The following is a 21,760-nucleotide window of genomic DNA, read 5'->3' as shown; positions in this document are numbered from 1 at the left end:
CACACGTTCTGGCTAGATGCAAAGGGAGGCGAATGGGTTTTGCAGAACGAAGGCATCTGGGGGGAGGCAGCTGATAAATTCTGTCTTTTGCAGGAAGGTTCCAAGCTTGGCAGTTCTGCTGGCTGTCTCTGTGGCTGGTCACACTGGGTGGGAATTTCCATACCCAGCTGTGAATGGCCATAGAGCCCTGCCAGAAGAAAGTTGACAATCCCATTAAGATTCTTTCTTTCTTTCTTTCTTTCTTTCTTTCTTTCTTTCTTTCTTTCTTTCTTTCTTTCTTTCTTTCTTTCTTTCTCTCTCTCTCTCTCTCTCTCTCTCTCTCTCTCTCTCTCACACACACACACACACACACACACACACACACACTAGCTATGGAGACAAATGTAACAGGAGCGGCAGATGGGATGGATGCAAATGAGAGATCTCCTTGAAGACCATATTACAGGTGTTCAGGATTTCCATGGTTTTTCTTGGAAATAGCTTCATGGCAGGTAGAAATTCAGCTGCTGGTGGTAACCAATTCCCCATCTCAGCATTTCATTCCGGGGGGGGGGGGGGAAACCACACCTGTTGATTTTCTGCCTGGCAGCTGCTATTCTGAAAAGAACAGGAACTGGGAGACACCTGCTTGTTTCAGTCTGGCTAAAACCCCTTAGGCGTTGCTTCGCATGGGCTTTGACCGAATGGATTTACTGGCGAAAAGCACTAGCTCCAGGAGAGCGAAGGATTCAACCCTAACCTTTGCCACCACATACATATCTTGTAATCGTCAGCAACTGTGTATTTCTTATCCTTTTCTATGGTTGCTTATTACCTTGGAGGTATTCAGAGTCACCAAAGCCATTGTAGGGCTGTCCAGTGTTGAGTTCGAGTGGGCTGAAGTATCTTTAAGAGTGGCACTGAAGCGAGAATTCCTTTTCCTTACCCAGAACAGTAACAACAGCGGCTGGTTCCTCCGGTCCTATGCTGCCAAGTTTCCGCAAGTGGGAGCTGCAACAGAAAGTTGCAGTGCATCCTTAACCCCTAACAGGAATGCTCCTAATCAGAGTCCCAGTCATGCCTTTCCATTGTTAGGGGCTAAAGCCAATTCACTCTACCTTCTTGGCTTCCCGTCGCTCTTTTCCAACTCAGCAGTTCTTGACTTTTGGTGATCCCTGAGCGTGTCGAATCTTCATTAACCTTGCTTTTGTTATGGGGGGAGAGTTGGCCTCTTTCCCTGTTTTCATTTTATTCTTTAAAAGATCACCTGCCCTTTTGCAAACCTTGAGGCTCCTCTGAGCATGCTTCTCTCTGGTTTGGCTCCAGTTTTGCTGGCACTCAAAACAGGTGATCAACATTGGAGGAAGCAGTGGGTTTGGTCCTGGGGTACATAGAGTCCATGCCTACATAATACCCGTACTCCACCTTCAGAGGGATTTAAGCACTGAGCACAGGTATCTCCTGCTCTTTGCTGACTGAAGGAGAACCACAGGAACACTGGCATTTGTTGGAGGCAATCCGACTGGTCATGCTCTACCCCAGTGTTCCCCAACCTTGGGTCTCCAGCTGTTTTTGGACTACAACTCCCATCATCCCTCGCTAGCAAGACCAGTGGTCAAGGATGATGGGAATTGTAGTCCAAAAACAGCTGGAGGCCCAAGGTTGGGGAACACTGCTCTACCCCTTGCTCTTGGTAAGAAGGGATAACTGCTACAGTTGTCTCTTGAGAGCTGACCCATCTCTCAAAGTAGCTAGGGCTCATCTCCTAGAACAGGGAAACTGATGCCCTCTAGATGTTGCCGGACTACAACTCCCATCATCCCTGACCGTTGACCATGCTGGCTGGGACTGATGGCAGTTACAGTCCAACAATATCTGTAGGGTCACAGGTTCCTATACCCACCCTGGATTCGGGGACAGCCATCTCCAATTTGGCATCCTCCGCTGTTGTTGGACACACCCAGCCAGCATGGTCAATGGACACACTCAGATCAATATTGGACCACAACACCCGTGGTCAATGGACAAGGACCATGGGAGTTGTAGTTCAATGTCGATCTGAGTGCACCAGGCTGGAGGGAGACTGTTCTAGGACCGGAAACCCAGTGAGTTAAGAGCTGCTTCTTGCATAAATACTTGTGGGAGACGTGGCGTCAATCACTACGGGGGGGGGGGAGGCAGCTGAAAGAAGGAGGGGGTCCCACTCATCTCCTGAACCTGCTTTTTCCAGAGGCCCAGAGTCATAGCAAACTGGGACGTGGGTGGCGCTGTGAGCATAGAACTTGCTGATCAGAAGGTCGGCGGTTCGAATCCCCATGACGGGGTGAGCTCCTGTTGCTCAGTCCCTGCTCCTGCCAACCTAGCAGTTCGAAAGCACGTCAAAGTGCAAGTAGATAAATAGGTACCGCTCTGGTGGGAAGGTAAACGGTGTTTCCGTGCGCTGCTCTGGTTCGCCAGAAGCGGCTTAGTCATGCTGGCCACATGACCCAGAAGCTGTACGCTGGCTCCCTCGGCCAATAAAGCGAGGTGAGTGCTGCAACCCCAGAGTCGGCCACGACTGGACCTATTGGTCAGGGGTCCCTTTACCTTTAGAGTCATAGCATGTTGTCTGCATCTCCACCGAGGGCCAAAAAGCAGCTGGTGGGGGGGATCTTAAGCTGAAAAAGGACAAGGGGGGGTTAAAGACCCTCTCCCTAGTCACTCAGCCACCTTTCACTAAGCTGCAGCTTGCCTTGGAATGTTGTGTGTTAAGAGAGAGAGAGAGAGAGAGAGAGAGAGAGAGAGAGAGAGAGACCTACAGAGAGTATCGCCCAACTCCACTTAAACATGTCCTTTGGAGCCTTAGAGCTCCAGAAAATTGCAGCGTCTGGTCGCCCCACCCGCCTCCCTCCCACCAGCTGGCTTTCATCCAGCGCACCAGCGGAGCAGTACTTCATTCAACTTGTTTTTATTATTGCTTGTTAGCCGCCCTGAGCCCAGCCTTGGCTGGGGAGGGCGGGGTATAAATAAAAATTATTATTATTATTATTATTATTATTATTATTATTATTATTATTATTACTGCTCCAGACCTTTTAAACATTTACTCTGCCTTAAACAAGCCCCCTCCTTCTCCGCGGCTACTGAAGACGGGCTCCTAGGTTTCAAGTGAGGGGTGCCGGAAATTGCGGTGGGGGCGCGAGGGTGTGCAGAAGGAGCCTGCCCCTCGTAGGAGGCGTACAGCAAGGCTAGGGGATGTCGATGGGCTACAACTAAGTATGGACACCCCCCTGAGGTCCTTAGAGAGAAAGGCGGGATATAAATGCAAATGACAACAATGACAATCATAATATTAATTTCAGTTCCATTCGTTGTTCCTAGTCTTGAGTTTGGTTCACCACTTTTCTGTATTGCTTTGTCCTTTGTTCAAAACGAAACCAAAGCGCTCGCCGAAATTTGCCAGCGTTTTAGTGTGCGTTCCTCCTAATCTACACATTTTTGCACCCCACTAAATTTAATGCATTTTTGTATGTGGTTTTCACCAAATACACGCATCTTCACGAACGTGTCTCTCCAACAAGTGCATTTTCTTGCACGTATTTTTGTTGTTGGGGGAATTGCATTGCAAAATTCAGAGAAGGGAAAATTTAGGATAGCTGAGTCTCATTTTGGGCGTTGCTTTTGGAAAGTACGAATTTAAGTACCAAATTGATTTTCTTCCCCATCCTCATCTACTTTTTTTAAAAATAAAAGGCACATTAATTGCTTCCACACAATTAATGTGACGTGCAGTTTGACCCTGAGACCCTGGAAAACATCCACCTCTTAGAACAGTTAAGACCTAGAATTTTTGTCCATCTGCTGCTTTTATCCATGCTTTATTGTCAGTTTCTAAAAGTAGTTTTCTCTTGGGTTGCAAGCCAAGTTGGAAAAACAAAGGGCCGGCCAGCAAATTGTATAAGTAAATCAGCAAATAAATTAGCGGAACGACCGCCTGACTCAATAGAAGGTGACCACAAATGCCCATGATGAATCAGAAAGAGTTCCAGCCAACGCCCAAGAACATAGGAAGCTACGTTATAATGAGTCAGCTCAGTAGAGTCTACACTGGTTGGCAGGAGCTCTCTGGGATTTAAGATGGGGAGCCCCCACCCAGCCCTACCTTGAAATACCAGGAACTGAACCCAGAACCTTCTACTTGCTAACCACAGAGCCACAGCCTGAAGTGAGCCATACTGGTGAGATCAGAAAAGCTTCTGGTCTTATCAACGCTTGTTTTGCTTTCCTCAGAATTGCACAGGCTTTTATCCTAAGGAGGAAATTAATCTTCACTGATAATTCTTTTGCTTTGGGCGCAATGAGGGGTGAGCTCTAAGGCCTTATCAGCTGTAGCTGAGAGATCTTCTTCATCAAGCCCTTTGTGGCTTAGGGCCCCCGTGCTTATGGGACTGCCTCTCCTGGTATGCCCCGCAGAGAAGTCTATGAATAATCATAGTTTAGAGGTCCCGGGCCCTAAGGAAGTCGGATTATCCTCCACCAGGGCCAGGGCCTTCTCAGTGATGGCTCTGACCTGGTGGAATACTGTGTCCCATGAGACCAGGGCCCTGCAGGATTTAACTTCCTTCCGCAGGGACTGTAAGACAGAGCTATTCTGCCTGGCTTTCAATCTGAACATGGCCTGATCTTTTGTTCCCCTTCCTTCTCTCCCCCTCCCCTTTTTGTGAAGATTACCCGCTCTGGGATCCCACAGCTGGTTCTCCCCTGGTCTCCTCACTGGCCCAAATAGAACTAACTTAGGCAGCTAGCCCTGGTGATCATCTAATGTTTATTGGATGGATTTTCCCCCTAAATTGATTTTTGATTTTATTCTTATTTACGCTTTATACCGTATTTCATGCTGGGTTTTTTTTGTAGCATCAATTAAGTGTTTTAAATTTGTTGTTAGCCGCCCTGAGCTGGGTTTTCTGAACCGGGAAGGGCGGGGTATAAATAAAAAAAATTTATTATTATTATTATTACTATTATTATTAGCCCTAAACTCTCAACAAGACCTCTGGTGCTGGTGAAAGACTTTCCAGGGGTGTCAACTTGACTAAAACATTGGGGGGGGGGCAGGTAAACCTCAACCCACATAATCGATCCCATGACACGATGCACACACACCATTTGAATGGCAATGCCCATCTTTTGGGGGGTGGCGGTGAAGGGACCTCAGCCCCTAGCAGTTGGCTCCTACAAGACTTTTCAACACCCAAACAACAGCTTGGGACCACAACATGGGTTAAAAAGTTGTAGTGTCATATCCCTGCTAGGTCCCAATCCAGTTTACATCTCACCTTGAGCTCATAGTTCTGCCCCTCCTCGCTGAATCCCCACAACAGCCTTGTGAGATAGGCTAGGTCCTAGTCCAACGCTCTAACCACTACACTACACTGCTGGCCTAAATATGGAAGCCTGCTTACTTTGAAGCGGACCCCGCTGAAATGACAGGCTGACCTTCCAGCAAGAATAATGAAGGCTTGGCCCATAGCCAACTGCAGCAGCTCTCCAGAGCTGCCGTGTAGGGCAGGGTGAATCTGTCAACTGGACTTCAACTCCCATCACCCTTGACCATTGACCATACTGGCAGGGGCTGATGGGAACTGTAGTTGTGAATCTTTGGTTTCTCCTTTTCCCTGTCTTCATTTTTTTTTATAGTAATATTTATTGGCATTTTAACAAAATAAAGAAAACAGTATCTCACAAAAAGAAAAAAGAAAAAGAAAAATACATACCAAAAAGACAAAAAAAAAAGACAAAAAAGCACATGTATAATTTCAATGCCTTATGTTCATAAACCTTACTTTCCCGACCTCCTCATACCTCCCCTTACTGCATTCCAATCTCTAACTCATTTTCTTCAACAAATCCTTCCCTTAATTTCTTATTAAGATTTTTAGCTTTCTTTTCATATTTACATGATGGTTACAGCAAACAACCACTTAATCTCAAAATCAACATCGTCTTAACATTCCACAATTTTACAGTGTTTCTTTAAATTTCTTCCAATCTTCTTCCATCGTCTCTTTTCTCTGGTCTCGGATTCTGCCTGTCATCTCTGCCAGTCCCATGTAGTCTATAACTTTCATCTGCCATTCTTCCACAGTGGGTAGTTCTTCTGTCTTCCAATACTTCGCAATAAGTATTCTTGCTGCTGTTGTAGCATTCCTATTCCCTGTCTTCAGTTCTCCATAGCCCCACATCAATTTACAACATTTCATTTCAAGTCCCTGTGAAAATTCACAAGCATTTTAGTACAGATCTTTCCTGATTATCTACTGGGTGCAATTCATTTTTTGCAAAGCAATTTCCCCCTGACATTTCCCTTATTATGCGCATTTGTTATGCCTGCTCTCCCTCAGCATATTCACCTTTGTATGTATTACTTGCTGGGGGTGGGTGGGGGTTGCATTGCAAAATTCGGTGAAGCCTGAATTGATTCCCTCCCCCTCTTTCTCCTTCTGTGATGGAACTTCTATTTGGGGACTTCCCTGGCTTTTTTCTAGCCCATGTAGGACCGGTCCGGATAGTTAGCCTTGGTGAAGACTTGACGTTTTCTCCCCCCCCCCCAAAGTTTTTTTTATTTGAGTTTCTACTGAAATGAGGCTGCCTTTTAATGTTGTATTTTAATCTTGTTTTTTAAGTTGTATTTCAATCAATTGTTTTTATACCTGGTGTTAGCCGCCCTGAGCCCAGTCTTGGCTGGGGAGGGCGGGGTATAAATAAAATTTATTATTGAATGCGAAGGATGGCTGTGTTTTGGTTTGTGTATTCCCCCCCAAAAAAGTGACAATTTAGGTAGGTTTGCCTTTAAATGTGGTTCAGATCAATTCCCCTCCCCTCCTGCCACCCCCATTAACCTGAAACAGCTCAGAGTCGGTCTCTAAAACGGAGGCTTGCTCATTCTCTCCGAAACCACCGCTGTAGAACTGGCCCACGCAGCAAAAAAAGAAGGTAAAGACCGTGCTGGTCGCGATGCCAAGGGATGCTGTGTCCTCCAGAAAACAGTTGGAGGAGCTGACAAGAGCTATTAAAGATGTGTGGTCTGGTTTCCAAGGGAGCACGGCTTCCCCAGAGTCGTCATAAAAAAAACCCTCTGGTGTTCTGGGATTCCTCAGCTTGGAGACAGCTTTTCCCATTCAGAAGAATCTTTATTTGCACCAGCCACAGCAATAAAATGAAATACAACGTACTGAAGACAGAGGTGAAAACTTAGCAATACAAAATACATTCTAGAGCAGGCACAGGCAAACTCGGCCCTCCAGATGTTTTGAGACTACAATTCCCATCATCCCTGACCACTGGTCCTGCTAGCTAGGGATCATTGAAGTTGTAGACCAAAAACATCTGGAGCAGGCTTCCTCAAACTCGGCCCTACAGATCTTTTGAGACTACAGTTCCCATCATCCCTGACCACAGGTCCTGTTCGCTAGGGATGATGGGAGTTGTAGTCCCAAACATCTGGAGGGCCGAGTTTGCCTATGCCTGCTCTAGAGGTTTACATCAATAATCAAATAATAGATACTATTCTAATTGCCCCTGCTAAAAAAATTGCAGATTTTGCTGTCACCTGATTATCTTGATCTGCCAGAAGTAAGTAGCAATGGTTGAGTGACCAGATATGGATAGTAATCGAGGGGTAATAACTCTGCAAATCTTTATAAAGAAGGGAAGCTAGAAGCTCATGAGCTACTGATTCAATACTGCCATCTCCACATGGAAATAACCGTTTTCCCAGCAGGATTTTTTGAAATCGACCCTCAAGTACAGCTAAAAGGCAATACAGTGGTACCTCGGGTTACAGACGCTTCAGGTTACAGACTCCACTAACCCAGAAATAGTACCTCGGGTTAAGAACTTTGCTTCAGGATGAGAACAGAATCGTGTGGGGGTGGTGCAGCAGCAGCTGGAGGCCCCATTAGCTAAAGTGGTACCTCAGGTTAAGAACGGACCTCCGGAACGAATTAAGTACATAACCAGAGGTACCACTGTGTATTTAATCTCGCTTAAGTCAGAGCGTGTCTGTATTTTGGAATGATTTAATTTTGCAAATAGCGTGCTGACGTGTCAAAATGACTAGGTGGGACATAATCATACCGTGGACCAAATGTCCTTAGTGTGGCCAAATTATTCTGTCACTCAGTATCATATAGGCGCTGTCTAATTAAATTATTTGCTTTACTGAAGGCCAGTGCTAATAATGGTTGTGGCGATAAACCAGAAAAGTAAAGCTTTCGGTTGACAGTTTTCGTCCAAGTGCTCTTGGGATAATCTTGCTAAGGGTAGTAGACCAGTGGGGTTTAAATTTAGCCGACGCCAATAATTAAATGTCCTACGCCAAATCTGTAATTCAACTGAGGGGACATTAGCCTCCAAGAGCAATGAACACAGGATGGAACAGGAAAATGGTTTCCTTAGGAATTTGATTGAACAGCTTCTGTAGACCCGGCATGGAGAAAGCTCCGGAAAACCAAGCGGTTGTGTGAAGAGGGTTCGTTTCTCCTGAATTTTCTGCTCCTTTATCATTTTGGTTTGATCTTCTTCTTCTTGAGCGATGCAAACTGGGAGTCACGGCCGCCCATGGGAGACAGGGCTGAAGCCAACTCAGGGAGCGAGAAAGGAGCCAGAGTGAGGCAAATTCACAACAAGCGCTTAAACCACTCATGGCTCCCAACGAATAATTCTGCAAGCTACAGTTTGTTACAGGTGCTGGAGCTGCTTATTCCCCTCAGAAAACTTCATTTCCCAGAGTTCCCCGTGAAGAGCGATTTATTGTTAAGTCGCTCTGGGAATTGTAGCCTTGTGAGGGGGAATGGGAGGTCTCCTAACAGTTCTCAGCACCCTTCAACCGCAGCTTTGGGAGAAGCCATGACTGTTTAAAGTGGGGTCATAGTGCTTTAAATGTAACATGTGAACATGGCCCATGTGGGCGAGGCCGTCCCTGGATAACTTTGTCGAGACTCATCGTTTCCCAGATGTTTTCCCTCAGGAGGAGCGGCCATCTTAGCTCCAAATGTCACACGAGGTGAAAACCTAGGGGGCTGTAGGATAAACCCTTCCATTTCCAGGTCCCATCGGCACCAAATATTTAAGACAGTCTCACACCACGTTAAGCAGGCCTGGCTCCCCCACAAAGTCTTCTGGGAACTGTAGTTTATTAAGGGCGCTGAGATCTGCCAGGAGACCCCAAATTCTCCTCAGGGAGCTACAGTTCCCAGAGTGTTTCGAAAACCAACCGCTCTTCCCAGGGACCTCGGGGCATGGTAGCTATGGCTACGGCTTCAAATGGTTTAGAAAGAACATCATAAAAATTGCAAATGTGACATGTTAAAACGACTGTAGGAGCTGAAACTCTGCTGGGTTTCAACAAAAATTACCCTGCATGTTTGCATTAGGGGAAGGGCAAAGGAATCTCTCCAACTGCATTATCCCCGCATGAAGGGATGGACAGAAGTGCTAAAAGTGGTTCTCCGTGGAGAGAAAATACATGCCCAATTATCTCGCGGCATCAAGCTGTCAGCTCCTTACCTGAATATGAAAGGTCCAGCTTCCCCCATCCCTAGTCGCCCAGCTCAGTTCCCCATCTCCATCCTCTCCCTCCCTCCCAGGTCTCTACAGACCTCCGCCTGCAATCCTGCAACCCACTCTATATTTATACGGTTTCGAACTATATTATTAACTGTCCCCGGAGCCTTAAAGTTTCCACAGACTTGCAAGAACTTAAAAATATAAGAACTGCTGGAGTGGATCTGGCCAAAATGAGCCAGCCAGATGTCTCGAGAAAATTCCAAGGCAGGGAAAGATGTGGATATTCCCAAGTTTGTAGAATCTGCAAGCATTCAGGCACTGGAGTTACAGTGTCTCTGAAATGGAATTTCTATGTTTTAGCTCTTTCAACTTTTTAAAAAATGTTATAGATTATGTAATATAATGTACTTTGAATTATACTTTTCTTTCCACCCCTTCCACCTCACAGAGGGAGGCTTCTCTAAAAGCCTTAGCAACTAATGAACAGAAGCAATAAAGCCTTTGAATCTGTATAACCCGCTGCAACAAAATGTTGCAGCCTGAAGTGTTTCTGTTCAGGATTCAAGCCACCCTATTCCATGCTTCCCTGTTTTTCTATTCTTGCAGCTCCACCCAACATACACTCACCGTTTTGTAGCCACTGAGCATGCTCATTGGCGTGTTTTTTTTCTCTGCAAGGCTTGTTGTTGTTGTTTAGTCGTTTAGTTGTGTCCGACTCTTCGTGACCCCATGGACCAGAGAATGCCAGGCACTTCTGTCTTCCACTGCCTCCCGCAGTTTGGTCAAACTCATGCTGGTAGCTTTAAGAACACTGTCCAACCATCTCGTCCTCTGTCGTCCCCTTCTCCTTGTGCCCTCCATCTTTCCCAACATCAGGGTCTTTTCCAGGGAGTCTTCTCTTCTCATGAGGTGGCCAAAGTCTTGGAGCCTCAGCTTCAGGATCTGTCCTTCCAGTGAGCACTCAGGGCTGATTTCCTTAAGAACGGATAGGTTTGATCTTCTTGCAGTCCATGGGACTCTCAAGAGTCTCCTCCAGCACCATAATTCAAAAGCACCAATTCTTTGGTGATCAGCCTTCTTTATGGTCCAGCTCTCACTTCCATACATCACTACTGGGAAAACCATAGCTTTAACTATACGGACCTTAGTTGGCAAGGTGATGTTTCTTAGGATCCCTCAAACTTTCTGACCCCTTCGCCTTGTGCACGCAAGACACCTCCTTGGCTGCATAAGGATTCACACTCAGAGAACAGAGCTTAGTATTAGTATCCATGATGGCTGTTCTAGGGCATCTTAAAACATAAATACATCCATTCATCCATGAACTCCTCTCAACATTGGCTTGGAACAAATGAGTTTTGACGTGCCTTTGAGAAACAGCTAAATAAGGGTTTCCGTCGATCATTCAAAGGAAGGCACTTCGACACCAAGGATGCCACCATCAAAAATGCCGAAGTCGGTGATCCAATAGATCTTGCCTCATTGGGAGGCCGTATACAGGACAGGATCTTTCCTAGGGATCACCATCTTCGGTGGAGAGTGATCTTCTGGGAGAAGATGCTCTGAGATTCCCTGAGAACAGGCTAGGTAACGCTCTATAGGTAATAAGCTGTTAAGAGGCTGCCTATTCCCCTCAGAAAACTTCATTTCCCAGAGTTCTCCGTGAAGAGCAATTTATTGTTAAGTCGCTCTGGGAATTGTAGCCTTGTGAGGGGAATGGGAGGTCTCCTAACAGTTCTCAGCACCCTTAAACCGCAGCTATCAGAATTCTTTGGGGGAAGCCATGACTGTTTAAAGTGGGGTCATAGTGCTTTAAATGTAACATGTGGACATGGCCCATGTGGGCAAGGCTGTCCTTGGATAACTTTGTCGAGACTCATCATTTCCCAGATGTTTTCCCTCAGGAGGAGCGGCCATCTTAGCTCCAAATGTCACACGAGGTGAAGACCTAGGGGGCTGTAGGATAAATCCCTCCATTTCCAGGTCCCATCGGCACCAAATATTTAAGACAGTCCCATACTACATTAAGCAGGCCTGGCTCCCCCACAAAGTCTTCTGGGAACTGTAGTTTATTGAGGGTGCTAAGATCTGTTAGGAGACCCCAAATTCTCCTCAGGGAGCTACAGTTCCCAGAGCGGTTCGAAAACCAACCGCTCTTCCCAGGGAGTGCAAATACTTAGAATGGGCAAGGTATAATTTTATTATTATTATTATAAATAATATAATAATTATATTGTCTCCATTGCAGGCAATGAAGAAAACCTTATTAGGGCAAATGGGGTAAAGGTAAAGGGACCCCTGACCATTCGGTCCAGTCGTGACCGACTCTGGGGTTGCGGCGCTCATCTCGCTTTATTGGCCCAGGGAGCCGGCGTACAGCTTCCGGGTCATGTGGCCAGTATGACTAAGCCGCTTCTGGCGAACCAGAGAAGCACATGGAAACACCGTTTACCTTCCCACCAGAGCGATACCTATTTATCTACTTGCACTTTTGACGTGCTTTTGAACTGCTAGGTTGGCAGGAGCTGGGACTGAGCAACGGGAGCTCACCCGGTCGCGGGGATTCAAACCGCCGACCTTCTGATTGGCAAGCCCTTGGCTCTGTGGTTTAACCCACAGCGCCACCCGCGTAGCTGTCAACTTTTTCCTTTTCTTGCAAGGAAACCTATTCGGAATAAGAAAATTTCCCTTAAAAAAAGGGAAACGTTGACAGCTATGGGGAGAAGTTGCTCTGAGATTCCCTGAGAACAGGCTAGGTAACACTCTATAGGCAATGATAAGTACAAATACTTTGAATGGGCAAGGTATAGTTTTATTATTATTATAAATAATATAATAATTATATTGTCTCCGTTGCGGGCAATGAAGAAAACCTTATTAGGGCAAATGGGGTGCTTCCCTACCAATCTATCTGCTCTCGACTAGCTTCCATCTGCCTCCCATCTTAGTTACAACTAGCTCAGTGGGGCGGATGCCTCAATTATCACCAGCTGCCAGCAGTTGCCTTCGCTCCTGGGCAATTGTCCAGGGGGCACAGATGTATTTTTCACGAATTAGCGTTTCAGCAGCTGCAGGCCTTTGCAGCATCTGATGCCAGTGAGTTCCATAAGTTATGGTTGCCATATTTTGAAGAGCAAAAAAAGAGGACACATTTGCCAGCTTCTACTTTTTAACTGTGGATTGCTGTAGCCACTCTACCCATGAAAAAGAGGACGCGTCCTGGAAAAAGAGGACATATGGCAACCCAACGAGGTTCATGGTGCATGGTAGGATGTGGGTGGAGCTGTGGGCTAAACCACTGAGCCTCTTGGGCTTGCCGATCGGAAGGTCGGTGGTTCGAATCCCTGCAATGGGGTGAGCTCCCGTTGCTCTGTCCCAGTTCCTGCCAATCTAGCAGTTCGAAAGCACACCAGTGCAAGTAGATAAATAGGTACCGCTCCAGTGGGAAGGTAAACAGCGTTTCCATGTGCGCTGGTTTCCGTCACGGTGTTCTGTTGTGCCAGAAGCGGTTTAGTCCTGCTGGCCACATGAACCGGAAAGCTGTCTGTGGACAAACACTGGCTCCCTCAGCCTGAAAGCAAGATGAGCGCTGCAACCCCATAGTTGCCTTTGACTGGACTTAACTGTCCAGGGGCCCTTTAAAGGTAAAGGGACCCCTGACCATTAGGTCCAGTTGTGACCGACTCTGGGGTTGCGGCACTCATCTCATTTTATTGGCCGAGGGAGCCGGCGTACAGCTTCCGGGTCATGTGGCCAGCATGACTAAGCCGCTTCTGGCGAACCAGAGCAGCGCACAGAAATGCCGTTTACCTCCCCGCTGGAGTGGTACCTATTTATCTACTTGCACTTTGATGTGCTTTCGAACTGCTAGGTTGGCAGGAGCAGGGACTGAGCAACGGGAGCTCACCCCGTCATGGGGATTCGAACCGCCAACCTTCTGATCGGCAAGTCCTAGGCTCTGTGGCTTAACCCACAGCGCCACCCGTGTCCCACTCCAGGGGCCCTTTACCTTTACCTTTTTACCATGGTATATGCTCATTATGCACGGCTGAGCTGTTTGACACAGTGCTAAGTGGATGCAGCAGGTCTCGGATAAAATGAAGCCACTTTTTCTAGAATGGCAATATACCTCAATTCTCAGCAGCCAGGTTAGGAAAATAAATGCACTGTCTAATGAACTCAGAGAGAGAGATACTCCCTTTGCCTCTGACATACGCTTTGCATTAGAGGTGGGAGAATAGAAGGGGTCTCCATGGAAATGGGTAGGGCGGCAGCTGTTGTTTTTCAGCAAGAGCAAAAGGGGAGGAAGTTTACGAAGCCTAGAACTGATGCTGTAGGAAAGGGATGGATAGGAGGAAGCGAATGTCCGCATGGGAAAGAAATGCAACAATAGCAGAGCAGGCTGGAAGTAGATTTCCCGGAACCTGTTATGATATGTCAATGGAAAAAGCCCCACTCTGCTTGAAGGCAGCACCAAGAGAGAGAGAGAGAGAAGTAGAAAGGGCATGTGATTTAAAAACCCAAAGCTGTCTCCTGTAGCCATTGCCTAAGCAGCTGCGATGCTACGGAATCTTCACAAACATTCCAAGTGCTGAGGTTGGAGGGAGACGCAGCGAGTGTTGAGATCTGATGCTTATAATAGGCGAGGGAGCCTCACACAGGATCTAGGAACAGATCGAGCTTTGTGAAGTTCTGTGAGGTTGATGCCAAGTGCCAGGATCCTGTCAGTTCATTGGTGGGCATGTAATAGAAATCTTGGCCTTGCAGGGTGACTCAGTAAGAATACAGTGGTACCTCAGGTTACATACGCTTCAGGTTACAGACTCTGCTAACCCAGAAATAGTACCTCGGGTTAAGAACTTTGCTTCAGGATGAGAACAGAAATCGTGCTCCGGCGGAGCGGCGGCAGCAGGAGGAGTCCCCATTAGCTAAAGTGGTGCTTCAGGTTAAGAACAGTTTCAGGTTAAGTACAGACCTCTGGAACGAATTAAGTACTTAACCCGAGGTACCACTGTATAATAATAATAGTAATTTTATTATTTATACCCTACCCAACAGTATGCCCTTACTGCAGAAGGAGAAGCCTAGTTCATTTTCAGCAGGATGGGCCGTAGTTCCCTTCTGCTCTAACCATTGCAACTTTAATTGATGCATGATGGGCAGGAAAGCAATAACTGAAGTTTTTCCTGGCAGGGAGATACAGTGATGGGAAAAGCCTGCCGTGCCCAGTCTCTGCCAAATCTGCAAAGGAAGGTGGCATCCTGAGATCTCAGCAGCGGATTATGGCACTGTGGAACCTCATATCTATAAATCCTCACCCACCTTGGTCTGCGGTGCATGCCAATGCAAAACCCAGCAGTTTTCTCTCATCCTCTCTTGCACATGGGCCACTGAAAGCTTCTCCGCTGTGGTCTTCCATTGCCTTCCCACACATCTATCCAGGACTGTGCTGGCAAAATCTCCCTCATCCTCTCTCTTTGCATGCACCACGTGGGCCTCGACTTCCAATTCAGTCCTGGATGCCACTACAGACTCTCCATTCCTACATCCAAGGCTTTTTATCTCTGCTCTCCTGCTATGATACATCCCAGCTATGGAAGTGAGATAAATCTGCTGTGTTTGCATTTCAATGCCAGCCTACTAATTCTGCCTTTCCGAAGCAGTGTTTGACCGGCAACGCAGCTTGCCTTTGGAATTTGCACTTCTCCCAATGTTGTGATCAGTTCCGCACCCAAATAACATGTACCAAAACAGTGGGGGCAAATTGTGCATAGATATGCATATCATAGCAAAAGCAACATATAGAAATGCATTACCGTATTTTTTGCTCTATAAGACTCACTTTTTCCCTCCTAAAAAGTAAGGGGAAATGTGTGTGCGTCTTATGGAGCGAATGCAGGCTGCGCAGCTATCACAGAAGCCAGAACAGCAAGAGGGATTGCTGCTTTCACTGCGTAGCGATCCCTCTTGCTGTTCTGGCTTCTGAGATTCAGAATATTTTTTTTTCTTGTTTTCCTCCTCCAAAAACTAGGTGCGTCTTGTGGTCTGGTGCATCTTATAGAGCGAAGAATACAGTATATTAGGGGGAGTTGGTTTGTAGAAGCGTGTATCTCAGATGAAATTGCATAGAAAAAAGTGTGTATATTAGGAAAGATTTGTTGGTGAATTCTCAAGACGACTTTCAAAAAGAATAATCACCATCTGATGTAGAAGTCTGGAGAACCAAAGGCTGGAAGAGTCTCTGTTCGGAGTCTGGGAGGTGCTGATCATATCACTCAGAACGGACTCAGCAAGGATCAAATCCCTGAAGCATCCGTACTTGTAACCAAACCTAAGGGCATTTAGCTGAAATAACCACGCATGAGAGGCAGTGGTGGTGTAGTGGTTAGAGAGTCGGACTAAGACCTGGGAGGCAAGGGTTCAAATCCCCACTTGGTTGTGATGCTTGGGTCAGTCACTGCCTCTCAGCCAGACCAACCTCATAGGGTTGTTGTAAGAATTAAAAATGAGGAGGAAGAACCATGTATGCACCTTTGGAAGAAAAGGTGGAATGTAAATGCAAGGAAACAAACAAATATATAAATTCTCCCCCTCTGCAGCCCAGCCTCTGATTTTCTTCTCTGCATCTGTTGCTTCCTCTGTGCTAAATATTTGATTGTAGGATCCTAGGGGCAGAGACTTTTTCTCATTTACTCTGCAAAGGGCTTGCATGTTGGTGGTGCTACATAAAGACAAGTATCACCACCCAAGGAGGTAACTTTTGCACTCCTCATTTGCTTGCGTCCTGGGACTCTACTTTCTCTCCATCTTCCATTATGGGACACACTTTAAAATTCTTACTATGTATTTTATCCTCACATCCCAATCTTATTCCATATAATTTCTTGAAAAGGTAAAGGTAAAGGGACCACTGACTGTTAAGTCCAGTTGCGGACGACTCTGGGGTTGCGGTGCTCATCTTGCTTTACTGGCCAAGGGAGCCGACATTTGTCCGCAGACAGTTTTTCCGGGTCATGTGGCCAGCATGACTAGGCAGCTTCTGGTGAACCAGAGCAGTTCAAGGAAACGCCGTTTACCTTCCCGCCAGAGCGGTACCTATTTATCTACTTGCACTTTGACGTGTTTTCAAACTGCTAGGTTGGCAGGAACAGGGACCAAGCAACGGGAGCTCACCCCGTCATGGGGATTTGAACTGCCAACCTTCCAATCTGCAAGCCCTAGGCTCTGTGGTTTAGACCACAGCACCACCCGCATCCCTATATACTATCTTATTCCTTCCTAATCCTGGGACTTTCTTTATATGTTATATGCACAGCCTACTCACAGCCTACTGAGTTATGAGCACTTTCTTCATGATAATTGCAAGTCAATGGGTTTTTATTATTATTACTTTTGGTTGTTGTTGTTTGCTTTTTATGCCCAAGCACAGATGTAGCTGTTGCTTTTGACATTTTTTTTAAAATTGTGATTGATGGTATCAGTTATCAGTTTCTTGATGGTCTGGAGAAAGTTTTTGGTTTCCTAAAAAGAAAGTGAAGCAATTCCCTTTTATTTGTGATGCTCAGGTGGTGGGTGCTGTTGGTTAGGAACAGGAACAGAACCGCCCACATACAAATGACAGGTGCCAACAGGCTCAGTGGAACCCCAAGGTTTGCAAAAGCTAACAAGAGAAAAGAAAGAAAGAATAGAAGAATATAAACCCTAAAATAGAGAGGAAGGAAGAAACCCCCAACAGCCAAAGGAGAAGTGATTGCTTAGTGGCTGTGGCAAAGTTGTTTGAAAGTTGGGGTGCAAGGATGGAAAAGTGGGAGGAAAGGGGACAGAATGGAGGGGCCAGAATCCCCAAAAAGGACCATTCCACACTGCAACACTTTGTTGCACGTCCCACCTGTGTATTAATTAAAACACAAAATTCATTTCAAGGTGATTGCTTCAGGGTTTCCTTGGAGCTGGAGATAAAGAGGGCTGGGTTTTAGGAAGGGAAACTGTCTTTAAGGTTGTAGAATCATGGAATTGTAGAAGAGTTGAAAGGAACCCAGTGGGTCTGTGAAGGAATCACAGCTAAAGGATCCCAGAGAGAGGGCAAGGGCAGTCTTTGGACATTCAAATTCCAGCAACACCCTGTGCAAGGTCAAAATTTGGTGCCCCTACCTCCTACCTTCCATTCTGTTCAATTCTCTATGTCATGGTGACAACGCCCTGATAGATAGATAATTTATTACGGCCGGAGACCAGCTTATGAAACACACTTGGGGGTGCAACCCCAAAAGGAAAACAAACATTTAAAACAATGTACAACAATAAATTTAAAATTTATAAATGCGATAAGCGTATAGACACTTAAAACTTAAAGATAAGCTACCGCAGAGAGATGACCCAGAGTCACACATGGTGATCAGAAGGTCGGCGGTTTGAATCCCCGCGATGGGGTGAGCTCCCGTTGCTCTGTCCCAGCTCCTGCCAACCTAGCAGTTCGAAAGCACACCAGTGCAAGTAGCTAAATAAGTACCGCTGTAGCGGGAAGGTAAATGGCATTTCCGTGAGCTCTGTTTTCCATCATGATATTCCATTGTGCTAGAAGCTTTTTAGTCATTCTGGCTACCCAGAAAGCTGTCTGTGGACAAACTCTGGCTCCCTCGACCTGAAGGCAAGATGAGTACAACAACCCCATAGTCGCCTTTGAGTGGACTTAACCGTCCAGGGGTCCTTTACCTTTTTTACCTTTAGGAGGGACTGTCATTCCTTGGAGGTATTTAAGCAGAGGTTGGGTGGCCATCTGTCATGGATGCTTTAGCTGAGATTCCTGCATTGCAGGGGGCTGGACTAGATGGCCGTTGGGGTCCCTTCCAATGCTACAATTCTATAATTCTAAACAGATCAGGAGCACCTTTCTCCTACCAAACAGGTAACCTTGCCCAGCTGGGATCCAGGCTAAAGATTTGTCAGGGATGGTGATGGAGGACTGGACAAACTTCTTGAGACTCTTGCTTGCCAAACGAAACTTTGCCTTCCAGACCGAAACAGGAGAGGAAGCCTTTGAAAGTGCCAGCGGAAGGGCTTTAACTTAGCAATCTGGGCCAGGGATGATGGAGAGGCCAAGGGAAAGGTGAACGGATCCGTCCCTAAGTGTTTCCCTAAGTGTTTGATATCAAGGCAGGATTACTACTGGAATGACTGCATTTTAAAAAAATGTCTCGATCCAGATCTCAACGAACTGAGTGGCAAAAGCGTCTGGTTCTCGGCCAGCAGCTAAAAGTCGGGGAATGTGTCAACACTTAAAAGGCTTGGCTCCTTGAGATGCCTAGGAGCTGGCAAACACGGTTAATGGAGTAAAGCTACTTGTTTCCTCTTCCAGCTAAGTCTCTCTTCCAACTGGGCTCTTAGGGTTGGGTCTCCCACCCTTCCACCCCACTTCAAATGCTTTTGTGAGAAAAGGTTGCAGCGGGAGGTGCCAAGAGGTAGGGAAAAGTGCACACCCAACACTTAAAGCCCATTTAAAACACATGGGGGAGAGGCCTGGGAAGTGTAGTTTGCAACAATCCCAGCTCTCTTAAAAAAACTACAGTTCCCAGGATTCTTTGTGGGAAGTCATGTGCTTTAAATGTACATAGCTGTCAACTTACAGATTTGAAAATAAGGGACCAGCAGCCTCGAAAATAAGGGATCAGCAGCCAAAATAAGGGATTTTCCAAGCACGGGTATGTTCAACTTCTGAGCCCCTCCGAGCCAAAGGCAGAAAGCCCAGCCAGCAGCCAAACGAAGCCTCAAGCGGTGGTTCCCACAGCGCAGCAACCCGGCAAAGGGGATGCAGCAAGGAAAACCACAGCCACCTCTCCGCTGGGAAGCGCTGAGCAAAGGCGATTCCCCAGGCAACGCGGCCGATTTGATTGGCACAAGGCATGCAAGCTCTACCCCCCAATCATTCTTAGACTCCTTATTGGGTGAGCAACACAGCCAAGTAACACAGTTGGAGCCTCCCTCCTCCCTGGCCGGCAGGGAGGGAGGGAGAGGAGCTGCTTCCTTTGAAACCTGGGAAATTTAAGGGACATCATCAATAAGGGACAGCAGCGGGACACAGTGCTGGGATAAGGGACTTTCCCGCCAAATAAGGGACAGTTGACAGCTATGTCAATGTATGGTGCGTATTTGCAGCCCTGAGGATGCCCTGACAGGCTTGGGAAACTCCTTCAGCTATTAGGAAACGCTAATAGTATGAGGGATTTTGTTGTTGTTTGGGGTGGGGTGGGGAAAAGCAGGCTAAGGCCACAATTGGACCGTGCCTAGAAAACACAGACCCTCCAAGTGTCCCTATTTTCCAGGGACAGTCCCAGATTTACAGAAGCTGCCCTGGTTTCTCACTTGATCCAGGAATGTCTGGCTTTTCCTTAGGACATCCCTATTTTCATCGGAGAAATATTGGCCTATATGGAGTTATGCAACCCCTGAGCCAAGGACATGTGTAACTAGACAACCTTTAGAAGACATCTGAAGGCAGGCCTGCATAGGGAAGCTTTTGAATGTTTAATTATGTTTTTATATATGTTGGAAGCCGCCCAGCATGGCTGAGGCAACCCAGTCAGATGGATGGGGTATAAAGATTATTACAGTGGTACCTCGGGTTACATACGCTTCAGGTTACATACGCTTCAGGTTACAGATTCCGCTAACCCAGAAATAGTACCTTGGGTTAAGAACTTTGCTTCAGGATGAGAACAGAAATCGTGCTCCAGCGGCGTGGCAGCAGCAGGAGGCCCCATTAGCTAAAGTGGTGCTTCAGGTTAAGAACAGTTTCAGGTTAAATATGGACCTCTGGAACGAATTAAGTACTTAACCTGAAGTACCACTGTATTATTATTATTATTATTATCATCAACGTTATTATTATTGAATAGGACACCCCTATTTTCATTGGAGAAATGTTGGAGGGTATGAAAGCACAGGGCTGAGTGTTTTACCTTTGCCTCACCACTTTCCCCCAGAGAACTCACTCTTTAGCGCTAAATCGGAACAAACAGCAATTCGCGGAAAACCTGATTGCTGTTTGTTCTGGTTCGGCACTGAGCTGTGGGTTTCCCCAGGGCAAACAGCAGGGCAAACAGAAGAATGGACAAACCCCCTTGTTGATAAGCATGAGCCACTGATGTAGCGACTTGAATGCAGCACAGATCCACAGGAAACCCCGGCAAGCGTTGCTATGTTAGGAAGATTGTTTATGCAGCAAGCTGAAATCCATCGTTTGGATGACACACACAGTTGTGGTCACTTAGGGTGCCATGGCAAATTTGGGACAAACAAGGGTGTTCAGCCTGATTGATGGGGCTTCTCCATCTGCAGGTTCCCTGGATACATTCCCCTTCGTTTCTTCGCTTGCCACACCCGTGTCCTTGGTGATGACATTTATTCTCCTAACATTGGTTTGGTCGCAATCCATTGTGGTTCTGTTTCAAAAAAGGAAAAGTTGGGGGTGGAGAGCGGTTCATATTCCCCCTTTGCTGTTCTCAAATCGCTTTCTGAGTAAGTGCCTATTTTAGTAGTTGCATCTGTACCTATCTTGCTGAGATCAGCGGAGTTTTAATTTATTTCTCCCTGTGGCAAAACTCTTCGGCTTCCAGCTTCATCAGCTACTACTTTCCCCCTTTCCCCTCTTTCATAATAGTAAAACTTTGGGTCACCCAAACACACACACACACTGGCAGGAGATTCAGCCTAGGTCAATAGAAATACTTACCGTATTTTTTGCTCTATAAGACTCATTTTTTCCCTCCTAAAAAGTAAGGGGAAATGTGTGTGCGTCTTATGGAGCGAATGCACGCTGTGCAGCTATCTCAGAAGCCAGAACAGCAAGAGGGATTGCTACTTTCACTGCGTAGCTATCCCTCTTGCTGTTCTGGCTTCTGAGATTCAGAGTATTTTTTTTTCTTGTTTTCCTCCTCCAAAAACTAGGTGTGTCTTGTGGTCTGGTGCGTCCTATAGAGCAAAGGTGCATCTTGTGGTCTGGTGCATCTTATAGAGTGAAAAATACGGTAATATAAGCATGGATGAAGCAAGGGGGGAGGGCATTGCCCCAGGTGAAATTTCTTCAAGGAAGCATTTTGCTCCACATGCCAGCCCGACACTGCCTTGCAAATCCAACACCACATCTCAGCCTCGCAAAGCAGCGTGATCTGGACTGATTCTGTCTGATCTGGACAGATTGAAAGGGCGAGTGCTTGCCCCACTGCCCCCTCCTCATATC

The 21,760-nt window shown here is 46.5% G+C and overlaps 1 protein-coding gene across 2 annotated transcripts in view; it reads left to right on the top strand.

Annotated features, from left to right (window-relative positions):
- The window catches only part of AQP1 (aquaporin 1 (Colton blood group)), a 36,894-nt gene that overhangs the window by 1,251 nt on the left and 13,883 nt on the right, over positions 1 to 21,760 (top strand). The gene's annotated exons all lie outside the window — the stretch shown is intronic.

The sequence above is a fragment of the Podarcis muralis genome, chromosome 12, assembly GCF_964188315.1.
Source record: "Podarcis muralis chromosome 12, rPodMur119.hap1.1, whole genome shotgun sequence".
Lineage (NCBI taxonomy): Eukaryota > Metazoa > Chordata > Lepidosauria > Squamata > Lacertidae > Podarcis > Podarcis muralis.
The sequence above is the reverse complement of the archived record's forward strand: the minus strand, read 5'-3'. Positions and strand labels throughout refer to the sequence as shown.